Below are 17,339 nucleotides of genomic sequence, written 5' to 3' on the forward strand. Positions count from 1 at the left end.
TTTATTTTTCTTTTCTGATTGTTCTGGTACTATGTTGAATAGAAGTGATGAGAGTGGGCATCCTTGTCTTGTTCCAGATTTTAGCAGGAAGACTTTCAACTTTTCACTGTTGAGTATTATGTTGGCTGTGGGTTTGTCATAAATAGCTTTTATTATATTGAGATAACTTCCCTCTATATACCCATTTTGGTAAGAGTTTTTTTTTTTCTTTTTTATTCTAAATGGGTGTTGAATTTTATCAAATGCTTTTTCTGCATCTATTGAGATGATCATGGGATTTTTGTCTTTTCTTCTGTTGATGTGGTGTACCACATTGATTGATTTGCGTATGTTGAACCATCCTTGTGTCCCTGGGATGAATCCAACTTGATCATAGTGAATGATCTTTTTTATGTGTTGTTGGAATCTGTTTGCTAATATTTCATTGAGGATTTTTGCATCTATGTTCATCAGTGATATTGGTCTTTTTTGGTAGTGTCTTTGTCTGGTTTTGGTATCAGGGTGATGGTGGCTTCATAGAATGAGTTTGGGAGTGTCCCTTCCTCTTCAATCTTTTGGAAGATTTTAAGGAGGATCAGTATGAGTTCTTCTTTGTATGTTTGGTAGAATTCACCAGTGAAGCCATCTGGTCCTGGACTTTTGTTTGCAGGGAGATTTTTTTTATTGCTGACTCTATTTCACTTCTAGTGATAAGTCTGTTCAAATTATCTATTTCTTCTTGATTCAGTTTTGGTGGATTGTATGTTTCTCGAAACTTGTCCATTTCTTCTAGGTTGTCCAATTTTTTGCCACATAGTTCATAGTATTCTCTCTCTCTCTCTCTCTTTTTCTTTTTTTGTATTTCTGTGGTGTTGGTTGTAATTTCTCCGTTTCCATTTCTTATTTTGTTTATTAGTGTCCTCTCTCTTTTCTTCTTGGTGAGCCTGGCAAGAGGTTTGTCAATTTTGTTTACCCTTTCAAAAAACTAGTTCTTGGTTTTTGTTGGTATAATGAAGGGCTATTTCCTTAGTTCAGAGGAAAAAGCATCTGCAGCAAAAGTCAGGAGAAATTAAAAAACACTTAATAGAAATAGAAACATGAATACTGGGTTTCGAAGAATGGGTTTTTAAAACTATGATGAGTAGAGTCAGAGATGTCAATTATTGCAGTCAAGCAAGCCCACAAAGTCCAGGATGAATGCTGCATATGGTTTGTGGCCAGTTTTGGCTGATGCAGAGGCCAGATCTGGGAGCAAAGCTGAGTTGGAGTGAAGTTCACTTTGTGGCAGATTTTGAGTCTTGTAAACGTCACAAGTCTCATACGGAACAGTTTCACTACCTCCCAGATTTCCTGTGCTTCACCTAGTCAACTTTCCATCCCTCCTCCAAGTGCCTGACAACCACTGACCCAATTATCATCTCTATAGTTTTGCCTTTTCCCGAATGTCATCTACTTGGAATCATACATTATGTAGCTTTTTAAGACTTTTTTTGATATATAACTACAAATTTCCCCTTTTGCTGTATCCTGTAACTTTTGGTATTTTGTATTTTCATTTTTCTCGTGATGTCTTCTTTAACACATTGGTTAATAATGTGTTGTTTAATTTCCACACACTTGTAAATTTTCCAGTTTCTTTCATTTCACTTGAAAAGAATGGTTATCGTACTGTTTTAGATTAGTGTTTTATGTATGTGTGCTAGTTCTAGTTGGTTTATTGTGTTGTCCAACCCTCTATTTCCTTCCTTGCCTTCTGTCTGGTCGTCCTATCCATTATTTAGACTGGGTATTAAGTATCCAAGTATTATTGTAGAACCATCTATTTTTTTTCCTGTCATTTTTGTTACATTCCTCTCAGGAAATGTCTGCTGGTAATGAATTCCTTCAGTGTTTGTAAGGCTGAGAGTCCTCATTTCCCTTTCAGTTTTTGAAGGCTAATTCACTGGATATAGGTCTCTTGGGATGAACCCTGGCCACCTCACAGGTGGTGAAGGAACAACCGGCTCCAAGGAAGTGCTATGGAACCACACTGCATCCTTGGACCCGGGCGGGTTGACCTGGGGCCCTGGGATTTCCCGCCAAAGGCCCATGTGGAAGGCTCCGGATTTGCTGCCTGCGCATATCCAGTTCGCCTCCCCAGCAGATTCCTGGCAGGCCTGCCCGTGCGCAGGTTTTGGACTAGAGGTGTTTCCCTGCACCTGGCCAGTCCCTGAAGGGAGGCGCCGTCGCGAGGGCAAGACAAGGCGCTGGCGAGGGCTGCGGTCTGCTTGATGAGTGGTATGGGCTGCAGTCTTTGCGAAAGAAGCCCGAGACCAGAGACTGCCAGCATCACGAGCACCCAGGTGGCCCTCATCCCGCAAATTCCCCTGCCGGCCTCCGTAGAAGACTGAGATCCCGCGAGATCAGGCTTCCTCCAGGAAGAGTGTTTGCGGCGGCCACACCTCGGGCTGAGCCTGCGGTTCTCTGAGGCCTCCGGTTGTGCTCGGCGAATCCCAGCCTATCCTCTCCCGGCAGCTCCGACAGGACCCGCAGTTACCGCCCGCACACACCTGAGGCCACGGAGCCACCCTTGGCTCCGGCTGTGCAGTTTGCTTTTCTGGGAAAGCCGACACGAGCCCGGACCAAGCCCGGTCCGCGGCCTGCAGGCAGCCCCTCGGTGCAGAAAGAGATGCCTGCTGGTTCCTGAGAGAGGCCCACCGTCGGGTCGGGCAGCTGTTACCGTCGGTCCTCTGCAGGTGAGGTGGCCTCCACCCCGCCTCACCCCGCCTCCTCCCAGGCTCCTTTGAGATTTTCTCGTTGCCTTTGGTTTTCTGCAGTTTGAATATGATATATCAAGGTATAGGCTTTTTGCGTTTTGGTTTTTCGGGTCTGGTTTTGTTTGTTTTGTAATTACGCTGAGTTTTCTGAATCTGTGGTTTAGTGGTTGTCACAAATTTTGAAAAGTTCTTAGTTTTTATTTCTTAAAAATTTTTTTGGCTCTTTTTTTCTCTTTGTTGTTCAGCTGGTATTCCCGTTTTGAATAATTGGTGCCTTTTGTAATTGTCCTGTTCACTGTTATTTATTTTATTTCATTTTTGATTTTCAGTTTGGGAACTACGGACCTGTATTCCAGCCCACTGATTCTTCCCCCAGCTGAGACTAGTTGACGGTTGAGCTCATCCAAGGTAATTTTCATTTCTACTACAGTGCTTTTGGTTCTAGAATTTTCTTTTGATTGTTTCTTAGAGTTTTGAATAAGAAACCTATCTTTTCTTGCATATTATGTGACTTTTTCATTGCAGACCTTAACATGTTGGTCAGGCTTATTTTTAATGACCTGATAATTCTAATATCTGTGTTGCTTGTAAGTTTGGTTCTGATACTTGCTTTGCCTCTTCAAGCTGTTTTTTCTTGCCTTTTGGAGTGGCTTGTAATTTTTTGTTGAACTCTGGATAAAGTGAATTGGGTAATGGAAGCTGAGGTGAATTTGCCCTAAGTTTGTAGCTTTGTGCTAATCTGGCTAGGAGCTGGGCTATGTTTAATGTTTGCTGTAGCTGTAGGTACCAGGTGTTTCAAATTCTTTTAGTGTGCTTGATTCTGTTTCCCTTCTTGACTTTGGGATTCTCTAAATTCCCAGAGAGTGCACGCAGCTCCTTCAGCTGTAACGTGTTCTTATTATACTGGAGCCTTGGTGTGGTTGTCAATTACGTGGGAGAAGGAGCATTCTAGCATCTTCCAATTAAGTCTGTTTCATTGGGCCTGTGTCTGTAGCCTGTGACCACACGTGTTTCTTGTATGGGTTCCCTCCCCATGCTCCTTAGGTAAGACTCTAAGAAGGCTAGATGGGGGCAGAAATCAAAAGGGTGAGCTTCCCCCACAGTGCTGCGACAAGTCTCTGGGGAAGTCTTTCCCCTTGGAGAGAAGACTGTTGTTATAGAAAATGCCTGGGCGTATTTCACAAGTGTGTGGGCATTGCAGAGACATGGAGGTTTCTGAAACAGACTGACAGAGTGCAAGCTGTATTTAGGATGATTAATTTGGCAGATATATAAAGCATGGAAACAGACTAAGAGAAAGAAAATCTTTTAAGAACTTGTCTCGTCATTGTTTCATTCAATAATCCAGACTTTTACAGCACCGGGTAAAATTTACTTGAATGGCGTCATCTAAAATTTGGCCTTAAATAATGCACATAATTTCTTGTAGTCTCCAATATTCATTTTTATTGTAGCCAGTGGCCTCTGTACGTAACCTGCTTCCTTATACCTCATAGGTTCTTGCCGTTTGTATTAATAAGGTTGTCGCTGCCCTACTACATCAACCCGAGCCCTACTCCTCAGTCAGGTTCCTCTAGCACCATGAAGATTTTCCAGGGTTACACAGTGCTACCAGGCTGCTCCATCACCTCCACCACCTCTCTCAGGGCTCACTGTTTATAAAAGAGAAAAAAACCCTGAAAAAGCAGCGAGTTATCATTTGTCAGGAAGTCAGACCCGAGAATACAGAGTTAGAAATGAGCAGAGTCCGATTCCCTTGATCTGCTGCTGGTTAGTTTTCTGACTTTTGGTTAATCACCAGTTGTTCTTGACCTTTATTTTCTTATCTCTAAAACATAGTAGAACAAGCAGTCTGAGATTCCTGCTATTCTGAATATGGGATTTTATTATAAAAGGAATTTTGAAGTCCATAGTTAACGTGTATTTGTATGAACAAAATCCATCTTTCTTTTAATGTCCTCTTAAATATTGCCATCTTCAACTGCTACAGCAACACTACTTTCTTTAAATAATGTGAATTTTACAAAGTCTTTCATACGTATTTTCTCACTTGATACATATCAGGAACCCATACAGATAAATATTATTACTATGCCATAGCTGAGGAAGCAGTTTAATCCTTTAATGAGGATGGTGACTTTTCACATAGGCATTTATATCTTATCTAAGGTTCTCTCCACCACCCCTCTTCTATCTCCTCCTCTTCCTCTCTCCCTGTCTCTCACTGACTCCCTCAGCCACTTAACGGATTCCAGAAGATGTACATGTTTTCTACTGAGATTAACTAATTTCTCACTAATGGCAATTCTGCAACATAATGAAAGGGAGCAAGGTCATGCACGTGTACTCAGTTGAGAGTCTCCTTAAGACATTAATATTTCCTTTCTTGTATCAGGATTATTTTAGGGAAATCGGGCAAAGGAATGTGAGTCTGAGTCATCCTGTTATGATATGTTGGGGCTCTGTGGTTTATTTAAAGATCAGTTGCTATTTAGTAATTCATGGTTCTAGTTTTATTTTGGAAATGACTTACAGTTTCCATTGGGCATGAACATTTAAGACAAGATTATTATTATTTGAGACCAAAGTTTAGCCTATAGAACTCAGCAAAACATTTTCCAAGACTGAAGTAGAATGTGGCTCTAGGACATATTACTACAGATGGTCTGAAAAGCATCTGCCACATACCTGTACACAAATACACAGTCACGCACACACAACGTGAGGAAGGAGTCGAAGGAACCCTGTCAACAAGTGATACAATACATTTGGCAGAGGGTACACACACACACACACAAACACACACACACACACACCCCTACCTAGAAATGAAAGGCAATGTGCCCGCAAATTAATGTTTACCAAAATTGCTGTTTGAGATGAAATTTCAGAACAGTCATTAGTTCGTTAGAGAGGGAGAGAGGAAGGGAGAGAAAGCAAAAGCAGCCTGAAGGTACTGGATACCTTGTTTGTCCAAGGTTAACTTGCAGTATCTTACATCTATAAAGCAATTTTTCTTTCAATGATATACCAAACTATCCATGTTCTGCTAAATGTGCATAACGAAATAGACACAGATGTTGGATAACTGAGTTGAAAATGGAAATGTTCTTCTTACTCCTGGGGTGTAAGAGCTCAGAATTTGCAGCATTTCTGCTTCTGCTTCTTTCTCCCCACCCCCTGCACGGGTTTGGGTTGTGCATGAAAAGGGAGATTCTGTGACTAATATCAATGAGACAAAGAAATGAAAGCTCTCTAATCCCTGGGCCAGGCGCCAGCCGTCCCACTGTACGAGGCCATTGGCCAGAAATCCCACTGTATGCTGGGCCCAAAGCCAACCAGGATTGGATACAATGAGTTTCACAGTCACCTTTTCAGAGCTGACAGCAAATGTCGGGGCACCAACAGCCTTTGATAAGAGCTCCAACTTTCTCTCTTAACATTTCTACCCAATAATAATAAAGCTTTTTTTTTTTTTAATTTATAAAGCGGTACTCTCTTGAAGATTGCTTAGTGCTTTTAGAAACACAAACTCATTCATCTCAGTGCTTATAGTGAGAAGGGGTGGGGCTGGTAGCCAAGACTGGGAAATCAATATTCTCTTCCTGTTGAGAGAGAGGGGGAAAGAAACAGACACATTACTTTATGCAACAGTTCATTCTGTTATTGAAATTTCTAGACAAAAGTCTCATATGAATATTCTTCCTAAAATTAAATGTGTTTGTCGTGAGCTAACTGAAACTTGCTGTGTAATTCTAATGAGTTGTTTACTTAGAATGTCTTCTCTTTTCTTAAGACTGGGGACTTTTGAAAGGCCAAACACATACACAAACCAGTTAATACTGGCACCCCTCCTTGAACTTTCTGGCTGTTTCAGATTTAAATATTGATTTTTCTTTCACTCTCCTTGCCTCTTCACAATGGCAGCAGCTGTCAGGAAGTTGGGAACTTCATGCCAAGAAAGCACCCAAGAGAATATGAACACCATTAAAATATTTTTTACCTTTTTCTTTATTGTTGTTCTCTACAGCTCTTGAGTAGCTGGCTGAATATTGGGTAACCAAGACGGGCTGCTCCTCCACCAGGGGAACATTGGATCTGATTTCCATTAGAGACTCTGAATTATTTAGTGGGAATTGAGTACCCAATCAGCTGCTTTCTGAGTGGTTGCCTCTAGGCATCCACTCAATTCGCTGTGCCTTGAGGTCGTCTTCTCTTGAAACCAGAGCATGCACGATTTGAAACTTGTTCATTTTTATTTAGAATGGTTAGGAAAAACTTACTTTCCAAGAATTAGGTTGAATATAATAACATATCTAGTATGCAAAGTGGGGCCTCTTGTATATTGAAAATTAAAAGAATTGAATCACTGAATCACAACCTGTCATCATTTCCAAATCCTATCATAATGTATTCTGGCATATAGTTTTCAGATTTTGCATTCTTTCAAAGTGTAAATGGATAGTAATTGCTATAAGAAGTTAAATTTCTAGCACTCATACCTTGCTGACTAACTGGTTTATATTTAATGGATTGACATTTTTTATTGACACTAGTAGAAATTTCAGTGCAAATCTAGACAAAAAAGATTGAAGGAAAGGAAGAAGCCAGTATACAGATACATGTATATGTTCCTTTCTCTATGTATGTGTGAAAGAGTAATCAAAACTGAAACAATACAGTTGACCACTTATTACAGATTTGCCATTTTTTCATTATATAGCATGCTTAGAGATTATAGGGGATGAGTTTGAAGAGATGAACGTGGGCCAGATTTATTGATAATCTTGTCAGCATTCTTAAGGAAGTTCGGTTTTATTTTATTGTTACAGGCATTCCTTGATATGTTTTAAGTCATAGAGTACCATATATCAGATTTCTTTTTTAAAGGTCTTACTCTGGCTGCATTGAGTAGGTAGAGTGAAAAGAATAAAGATGAAGCATGGACACCAGGTGAGGTAATCTAGGTGGGAAATCACAGGCTTGAAAAAGCATATGAGTAATGGTGATGGAGGGACAGATTAGAGAGAAAATAACTCAAGAAGCAGTGGATCATTGGCTATGAATGGTGAAAGGAAAAAATGATCAAAAACAACCCCTAGGATTCCACCTTTTTGTGGATGATGATGCCAGCCTTTGAGACAGGGAATAGGATTGGACAACTAGAGATGAGTCCAGGTGTAGAAATGTTGAGTTCTGAGATTAGGCAAGATTCAAGTATGGAGTGTGTTATTTAAGCAAAATTTAGAAGTATGTACCATGACACAAACTGACAATTTTAAATTCACCTTTTATGTGTTTTTAAAGAATGATCCAAAACTGTGGGCCACTTGATTTAATTAATCCATTTATAATACCTCTCTAAATCAATTTGTGCAAGAAGCTCTCAACCCTGTAATAAAAATCTTTCCAAGCTAGAGTTTGCCCTTTTAAAAGTAGTGTTTGATTTATCTTTTTGATGCTTCCGTGTCCAAAGTAAAAAGTAGAAACTAATCTAATGACTGATTCTTTCATTTCTCCCCGACTTGGAGGTATTTTTGTGGTTCTCCGTATCAAAGTGACTAGAGCAAAGGGAAATCGTGCCTTTTGAATAAAACACTGGTTATCTGCTACTTAAGTGACAAAGTTAGTAGCTTAGCTAAGTCTTGTTTCCCACCCCATGCCCCCATGCCCTTCTCTTATCCATTTAAACAATTATTCTAATGAATATTTGGTAAACTTACAAACAGATTTTTGCTATTGCCCAAGACCTACAATTTCAGTGTCTTAAATTCTGCTTGTGTTTTGTTTTGTACATGTTTGGGAGTCTTCTTTCTTGTTTTGCCATTATTTTCTTTTCTTTTGGCTTTCTGTGTGTATGCATGAAAGCATCAGTGCCACCTTAAACTTCTGCTCTATTCCCCTCCCCCAGCTAGGTCAGAGTTCTCTGGCACTGATTTTACATGTCTTGGGCCAGGTACTTCTCGCAGTTAATGTGACATTCCCGTGCTGTTCCCTTCCCCCACCTTCCCTTACAGTACACTGATTGTGGCCTCCCCCTAGTTAGGTGACTGAGGTAGAGGTTGGTGAGAAAAGTACAATGGTTGGTTTGTGTAAAGTATCTAAAGGATTGGAATAACTACTGAGAAGAAACTTTGGCACCAATGGGAATTTTGTTAAAAAGGGAAGATGAGTGTATTTTAGAAGTAAATATGGAATAAAGTTTTCCTGAAAAGCCAGAAAAGTCAAAGTTGATATTAAGAGATGATAAAATTGAACATTTTTTGTAAATTAATTCAGGAGTATATAGTAATAACAGGCTACAATCATCTTCATTTTCCAGGTACTGGGGTAAGCAAATTTACAAATATCACATGTAATTCTCACAACAACTCTATGATGTAAGTAACTCATTATTTTATTTTTTTGAATGAGCTCACACAGCTCGAGGGGGCCAAGTAGAGGTTTGAGCCAGGCCTGACCCAGAATATACTGTTGTGTTTTTTAGTCATCATCTTGCCCACATTGTTCATTACATTTTTTGCTACATCGTATAACATTTTGACCTGTGGGATAAATTAACAATTACTTACCTTTCAAAATTGCAGAGAAGAATCATGATGGAATTCAGATGCATAGATAGATTACTATCCTAAAGTGTGGCCTCCATTTTTAGGGGCAATTAGGAATGCTTTCAGCTTCGAGTAACAGAAACCCAGACATACAGTATCTTGCGTACCAAGACTTCTGGAAATAGGTGGTTGCTGACGTTGATTCCATGTCTCAGAGGTTTCAGTTCAGTTTGGTGTCTCCACCACACTGTTGTCCTGCACTTATGTCTACAAAATGTGTGTGTCTCAAGGGTGGTGCTAGACAGGGAGTTTCTCCTCGACTATCTTTTATGGAAAAAGGATAAATCCTTCCAAAAGTGCCCAGAAGACCCCTTACATGTTATTAGCTGTGACACGGTCATAAGTGATTGACATGGAGGGAAGGGTGAGTAAGGTGAAGATACGATTTTTTTTTTTTTTCAGCCTCTATATGAGAGGCAGGCAGAGGAGATAAATGGAGGCTGCAGAAGGCTATGGGGTAGCCAGCAAACCCATCTGCTACAATTATTACGTGACACACACACAGATTTTCCTCCCTTCAATGTGATGAACAATTTGTGATTACATGATCTCTTGCCAAAAAACCAAACAGTTACTTAGTTACTTATACCCACCTGGATTTGGGTTTTGGTGGTTTTTTTTTTTTTTTTTTTTTTTTTTTTTGCTTTGCTTAATTTCAACTTCTTCATCTATAGTGAGTCCTAGCAATATTTAAAAATTTCCCTTAACTACTTTATGAATAAAGAGCTGTTGCAATGGAAAAATAGGTTTTTTTCCGTTTGTTTCCATCAGATCACTTCTGCCTGTGCCAACATTCTTAAAACAGTTCTATTCTTTTCCTTATAAGTTTCTATTTGAATTTCTTCCTTTAGAGTTTTTGGTTGCTCTCACCTTGTAGACTCAGGATTTCTTAGCAAGATCTATTGATACCTAATTTGTGTTCAGTGAAATTGACTGTATTTTAGATATTAGCATTTTTGTTTCTCTGGCTCAAGGAGAAGTTAAAATTAATAGTTGAGAAATTCACTTTTTCTATCATAATGTTTAGAACAAGAAAATGTGAAAAACATAAGATATATTTTCAATACGTCATACTAATGACTAATTTAGCCAAATATTTATCTCTAACAGTGGCACCTTATTAAAGGGGAGATGCATGCTAACGAAGATTAACTCTTCCCTGTCACTCAATCATGTATCTCTTGGTGATGAATATTCTAAACCTCGGTTGTTCCAATTCATATTCCTTTTCCACTTCAAGGTGAGGGAGATTTGAGGGAACCATGTGTAATGCTACCCTGTGGGCTGTGTCATTCTAAAAGCCAGTAATAGGAAGCCCACTTGTCCATCTGTGTGAACCAAACTTCCAGTATCAGACTTAGCAGTAATAAAGACAATATCAGGGGCTCTCATTTGTTTTGTCATTTTTTATTTTTATTTATTTTTCTCAGTTGGCTTAGAACTTAATCAGTAAGGTGATGTGTCATTTGCTGGGTCCTTTCGAACCCCATCAGTAAACAACTTAATGAGCATAATTCCTTCTCTTTCAATAGCTATTCAACTTTATATAAGCCCTTCACCTCACCCTTTTCTTAAAGACTTGATTATCAGTATATGTTATGCCCTCTGATGTGGTTATGTATGATATGATATATATGATACTATATCAGAAGTCATAGAAAGGATCTGGAGGCTTTTGATTAATTTTGGTAGAAAAACTGCGATAATAAAAACAAGTTAATTCACATTAACATAGCATTTACTATGTTTTGGGTTTAGTTAACAGTGATCCTTTTCCATGAAAGTGTTGAAAGTCACTGGAGTCAGCATGGTACAGATGCTGGAAGAATAACAAGACTTGAATTCTATTCCCAGCTTAGGTTTTCTGGATTCCATTTTTTTTTTTAATTTTCAAAATGGAGAGTTTGAAGATAGAAATAAATGCTTTGTGAGGACTCTCCAACTCCATAATTCTATAGTGTAGTTCTAACATCACAAGTTCAATTATTGACAGGACAAAAAAAAAGTAACATCGCCCCTTCCTGTGCCCATTAACATAAGGGAATGGATAACAAATGGTCAAACCCCAGCAGGTTGTCTCTTTTCAGATAGCTAGGTTCTGGTTTGGTTATCTGTTGCTGTGTTACAAATCCCACAAAGCTCAGTGACACTTACTTGCTCATGATTATGCATTTTGGACAGGGCTAGTCAGGCTAGTTCTACCCTGCATCATGCTGGGACTAGAACATCCGAGATGTCTTCTTCAGTCACATGTCTGATGAAAGACTCGGGGTGGCAGAAACAGATGGGCTGGCTGGACATCTCTCTCTATGTGTGTGCAGTGTGACTAACTTGGGATTTGTCATAATGCTTCTGGGTCTCCAGAAGGAGCATAGCAAAGGGACAAACCCAATATGCTAGTGCCTATCAGACCACAACTTGATTCACATCAGCTAGTGTCCCATTAGCAAAAGAGACACACCCAAAGTTAATGTGGGAGGGGACTCTACAGGATATTAATATAAGGAAGCATGGTTCATTGGGACCATAAAAGAACAATCGAACAGAGACACCAGTATGGCACTTCTGGTTCAAACAGTTTATGCCAGTGAGTGTACTAGGCCACCTTTGACTGAAGCTCCTACAAACTTATGTTTTGTCCTTTGAAAATAAAAATTACAACAGAACTAATCTCTGAGAAATTCATTTTTCTTGAGTGGACCTATTAAATGATTAGTTCATTATTCTGCTACAGACTACATGGATACTATTTAGCATTTGTTGCTCAGCCAACTTTTACTCCCCAGTTCTTTTTAGATAAATAGAATGGAAAATATGAGCTGGTTTGGGTTAAAGCTAGAAAATTCCATTCCTTGAGTGTCACCTTTCTCTAACCTAATAATCTAAATGGCTATTTCACACTTGGTGATTAAGTATGCACTTTTTATCAGAGGCTACTGCTAACGGAGTGAGAATTCCACTCCTGGATTGCCTCTGTCAGAAGAATGACAGACAGATGTCACTGGCAGACAGAGCAGCTGTAACCTCTTCCTGCAATAAGCCAGCAGCTCACCGAGCTCACACTAACTGCTGCCGTTGATTTTTCTATACAGATAATTGAAAACAGCTTATATGCTTATATTTCATACCCATCATTAATGACAATGAGAAGACCTTAATTCCTGTGAATATATTATGGTCTTCATTGCAAACCTTAGGTTTGAGCTGAAGAAGCACTTCCTTTCTCTGGAAGTACCAAATCAAAAAGACCAAAAAAAAAAACCCCCCCCCCCCCAAAAAACAGAAAACCTAAATTCAGAGGAGCCAGACCAAATGCAATTTTAAAACTGAGATGAAAAGTTATGGATAGAGGAAATTTTAAAGAGAGACTTCAAGCAATGGGACTAAACATAGAAACTGAAATTGAGCCCATGGGATATCTGGAGTACAAATAGAATATCACTACAACATAAATATTGTCAGAGGTTTTAACATTATGAAAGAATCTTCAAAAGTTTGGTTCTATAGCATCTGAGTTTGGAAATTTGGTAATTCTCTGGAGAATGAAGATAGTTTTAAAACAGGGAAATTTGACATAAGAAAATGAACTCAGAGACTTTTAAAACTAAATTGTCAATATTTATCGTGTGTGCATGTCTTTCCGAAGGGACAACACAGTGATTTCTTCTTAAATCATCAATCAGTTTCTTCTTAAATCAGCCAGCCAGCTGACCTACCAGGAAATCAGACCTTAGGTCAAGCTGATGGAATTTTTTTCCATTTTCATTTCAAACTTTTGGGTGTATTTATTGCATATTTTCTCTCAGTCTAAGTTTTCAGAATTGTACCTTATTTGTCACTGTCAAAATATGTATATCTAATTTTTTAAGTCATTTTTACAAGCTACAGGGACTAAAAAGAATGGAGGCAAATTTAAGGTTAGGACTTCAGTGTCAGACCAAATGAATATAATGAACTAAGTCATCCAAGGTGAGACCATACAGGCTTCTCTCCCTTTGCTTTTCCCTGTCCCACAGTGCAGAGAACAGTGTTAGAAATATGATAATATGCATTTCATCAATGTATCATCCCCAGCATATTTTCATAGGTATAATTAATTGAGCACTTACTATGTGCTAGGCATTGCTGAATATTTTTCCAACCAATGTCTCACTTAACAGCCACAACTTCATTTGGTTGTTGTTGGTGGTTTCTGTAGTTCTCATGAGGAACAGGTTCAGAAAGAGAAAGAGAGCTACAAGAAAAAGTTTACCCAGTTTGTAATCAGCAACATAGATACCAAACCCAGGGCTGTCCATGCTGATTCAGAAAATGCCAAGCAGAAAAGAAATCCATGACCTAATTAGATTGAGCAGTGAAGGAGAAACATCCTTCCTGATTACATGGCCATACCCTCCATGTAGTTGTGACACATGGTTATTACGCATCTGTGCTCTGTGTAAGTTCTGGTCTTTTCCATCTGTATGAAACTCAGCTAATTATCTCTGCCTTTGAAGTGATAGTATAGAGTCAAGGAATTAGGAACCTGTGGCTCACTGTATCGATCTCTGAAAATAAACACACGCAAAATTTCAAGGGTTGAATCCTGCAGAAGGCGAGGGGTTAAAGCCATAGATGTCTAATTAAAAAGACATTTGGATTTTTTTAAAAAATGCCAATCAGTGTGAATACTATGCTCAAATGGTATACTTTGGGAGTGGCTTTAGTGGTTTCCAAAGTGAAGGCTTTGAATGGAGATCATTTTGAAGCTTTTCCCATCTTTATAATGAGTCTTCTATTTAAAAAATTCTCCTTCAGAGAATTCCACCACTTGAGAGAAGAAAGAGGCCCAGAGACCATCAGTTGTACAATCTTGTTTCACACATGAGGAAACTTGGGCCCAAGGAAAGCGAGAAACATACTCAGCTCCTCTGGAACACAACTGGGGCTGAAATCCAGTGCATTCTCTTCTACCACAAGTATCTCCGTTTCATCCTAATAGTGCCTTCAGCTGGAATCTAAAGCATTTAAACATTGCATTGTAATGAAAGTTACAGATGAGGAGTCCCTGAACTTTGGTGAAATCTCCCCGTCACTAGTTAGCTATGTGACCTTGGGCAGTGTTTTTCTCTCTTTGAACCCCAGTTTTCTCCTCTGCACAATACAGTTGTTCAGCATGATGTCTAGAGTCATTTTACTACCATAGCATGTAACTGTGACTTTAATCTGGGGATGAACTTCTCCTTTTCACAAAGCACACAGCCTTCTTTTTCCTCATTAAGATTCTCTGCGTGTCTAATGAAAAATGACGTTGGAGCCAGAATTCCAAAGACAGACAAACTCTAAGTAAAAGATAAAATAGACATTTTCAGATGTGCAAGAACTCAGAATTTATTTCCCTAGTCCCTAGTTTTAATAAGCAATTTGTGGCTATACTTCAGCAAATCAGGAAACTAAGACATATGTGGGAGTCAGGAGTGAGAAGACAAATGAACAAGTCCAGAAGAGGGTCCTAAGGCAATAATTGGTCAGCATTCTTAGGAAACAGTTCATCAAAATTAGAACTGGAAGCCAGTGGACTCTGAGAAGGATGCCTTCAGGAGGAGGAATGGAATGGACTCCAAGAATGATTAGGGAGCTGGATAATATTAGTGATAGATTTTTTAAAATTATGTGTGTGTATATTTTATCTTCTAGTAGGAACAGAGGGAAAATAACACACACACAAAAGAAATTCATAAAAACTAAGTCCAAATATGAAGCAGAGCAATAAAAGAAAAAGTTAGAAAAGAGAGGTTATTTGATCTAGATGACAGGAACACTGTCTTTCGCTGGCATTAAGTCATGGCCTTGAATGGCTTCAGAAAGCAGTGTGACTGTAGCACACTGTTACCCTCTGCGGTACACACTGACATGTCATGCTAATGAAACTCCACATTCCTGCTTTCAACTCTTAGAATAAAATTTGACAACACACAGAATTTTTAATATTGGTACCAAATAGAATATAAAAGTTTACATCTGTGACAAGGAATACAGTTAACAGAAGCTGAGACGTGGCAGAAGGGAGAAATACGGGAATGTGCTAAGAGTCACACAAAGCCATCACAGTGGTTGCCTCTGGAGAGAGGGAAGGACTGGGACTGAAGTGGGAAAACGTAGGAGACTGTAATGTTTTGTTAAGAAATAAAAGCCGAGTAGACAGTAAGAGTGCAGCATGACTAGTGGCAACAGGTTGTTATTTCCAGCCTCGTGTAGGCTGGTCACTGTTCTTCCTCCTCATTCTTGATGGTCTCTCTCCAGTCTTCAGTGGTTTCCTCACATGCACACACTGCGAAGTATTTTACTGAATACTTAAGTGAGGTGGGGGTCTCTGCAAATATCTGGGTTCTCTGAAGGTCTCTCCTCTCTGATACTCCACCCCGTAAGCTCTCCCAGTCTCTCACCCAACTCCCCAACCTAGGAACTCTGCCAGGCTTTGCCTCAGTTTCCCCTCTCTGAGCTACTGCTGGGAAATTCTGAAGTCTGTAAAATGGAGCAGTCAGTTTACTACATTTAGATTCTCATCTCTCAGGGATTACTATCTTTTTTGCCTGAGGTCTACTGTCTTAACAATTATTCTTTTATATGTAGATTGTTTAAATTCATTTGGGAGAGAAAGTCTGGCCCATGTTAGTCCATCCTGAAACAAATTTGTTTCTGGTAATTTCTGCATCATCAGGGGTCCCTTTCAGTTTCTGCCCTCCCGAGTAGCCTACTCATTGCTTCCTGATTTTGAAAATCTAATTTAACCCCCTTAAGGAAATATTCAGACCAACCTCATGTAGCAGCCAGTAAAAGAAGAAAAGAAAACTAATTCTATTTCTTAATTTTTATTCTGTACATTTCCACACAATTCACAATACAGAAAAAGTGTCCAAAAAGTAACTGTAACTAGTCAATTTCTTTTTCAGAGATTAGTTCAGTCTTCCAAATTAATTCCATTGAAAATCTCTGTAGAGCAACACAGTGATCAAGATATTTTGTATAAATAGGAAATGCAAGAAAATTAGGGAAAAATACTTTATGACTTTGTTACAAAAAACTCTATTCTTCCCTTCCCCATCCCACCCTTCCCACCCACCTCCCTCCCTCCATTTCATGTTATCTGGATCCCACTTTACCTGGAAAGAAAACTTCATCATCCTACTGCCACAGATGCTACTTTTTTTTGGATTCCACCTGCCACTTGGCAGCTTTGCAAAAGCATGGCTCTGGGATGTGATAGGGCAGAAGCAGAAATCATGAAAGAGCCCTTTATGTGACTGCAACTCTTCCTACAGATGTAGCCTTTAAGAGTGGACTACCCACAGCCAAGGGTACTCTGGATGCCCAGAAACTTTTTCCCCACTCAGAAGTCAAATTAAATGAAATATATACATTCTTATGGAACTGAGATTGTCTTCTATTAATTCTTTACAGGAATGGTTTTCCTCACTTTCAGTTAGCTTATGGTCCATATATTATTCAGTATGGACTTCATCATTAGTTATTCAAAAAATGCAGCCTAGCTAACCTTTAAATTAGCCTAATTTAGAACCTAACTTTTCAAAGATATGTTTTGCAAAATATTCCATTGTGCTAGAATATTTTGTCTATAAAATTTCCAAATCTCATCCCCAGGATGGCAAGAACCCCACCCTTCCCAGCTCACGATCAGCATGTTAGCAAGCATCAATCTAGGTTCTAGATGTATTAGAAATTAGACATGGGATTAAAGCCTCAGTTCAACCAATGGGGGAGGGGGACAGTGAATGAAAAATTTTGCTGTTAATAAAACCCAAAATGTCAGGAACCATTTGGATTCATTATATGAGGTGCAGTAAATATCAAAGCTAGAAGCTAACATATCTGAGAGAATTACCCTTAACTTTAAGACAAAATATAGGGTAAACCAGTTTAGGGCTGCCATCTGTTTATTTTTACAAGACAATTTTTGAACATCTATCTCTAATTTTTAAAGGAAAGATTACAT

The 17,339-nt window shown here is 39.0% G+C and overlaps 1 long non-coding RNA gene across 1 annotated transcript in view; it reads left to right on the plus strand.

Moving 5' to 3' along the window:
- The first annotated feature begins 1,858 nt into the window (after positions 1 to 1,858).
- LOC116664820 overlaps positions 1,859 to 17,339 on the plus strand; it is a 70,741-nt gene continuing 55,260 nt past the window's right edge. Inside the window, exons 1-2 of the long non-coding RNA XR_004321285.1 lie at positions 1,859 to 2,714; positions 3,065 to 3,143. This is a non-coding gene — a long non-coding RNA (uncharacterized LOC116664820). The remainder of the gene's footprint in view (positions 2,715 to 3,064; positions 3,144 to 17,339) is intronic.

This window comes from Camelus ferus, chromosome 7, assembly GCF_009834535.1.
Source record: "Camelus ferus isolate YT-003-E chromosome 7, BCGSAC_Cfer_1.0, whole genome shotgun sequence".
Classification (NCBI taxonomy): domain Eukaryota; kingdom Metazoa; phylum Chordata; class Mammalia; order Artiodactyla; family Camelidae; genus Camelus; species Camelus ferus.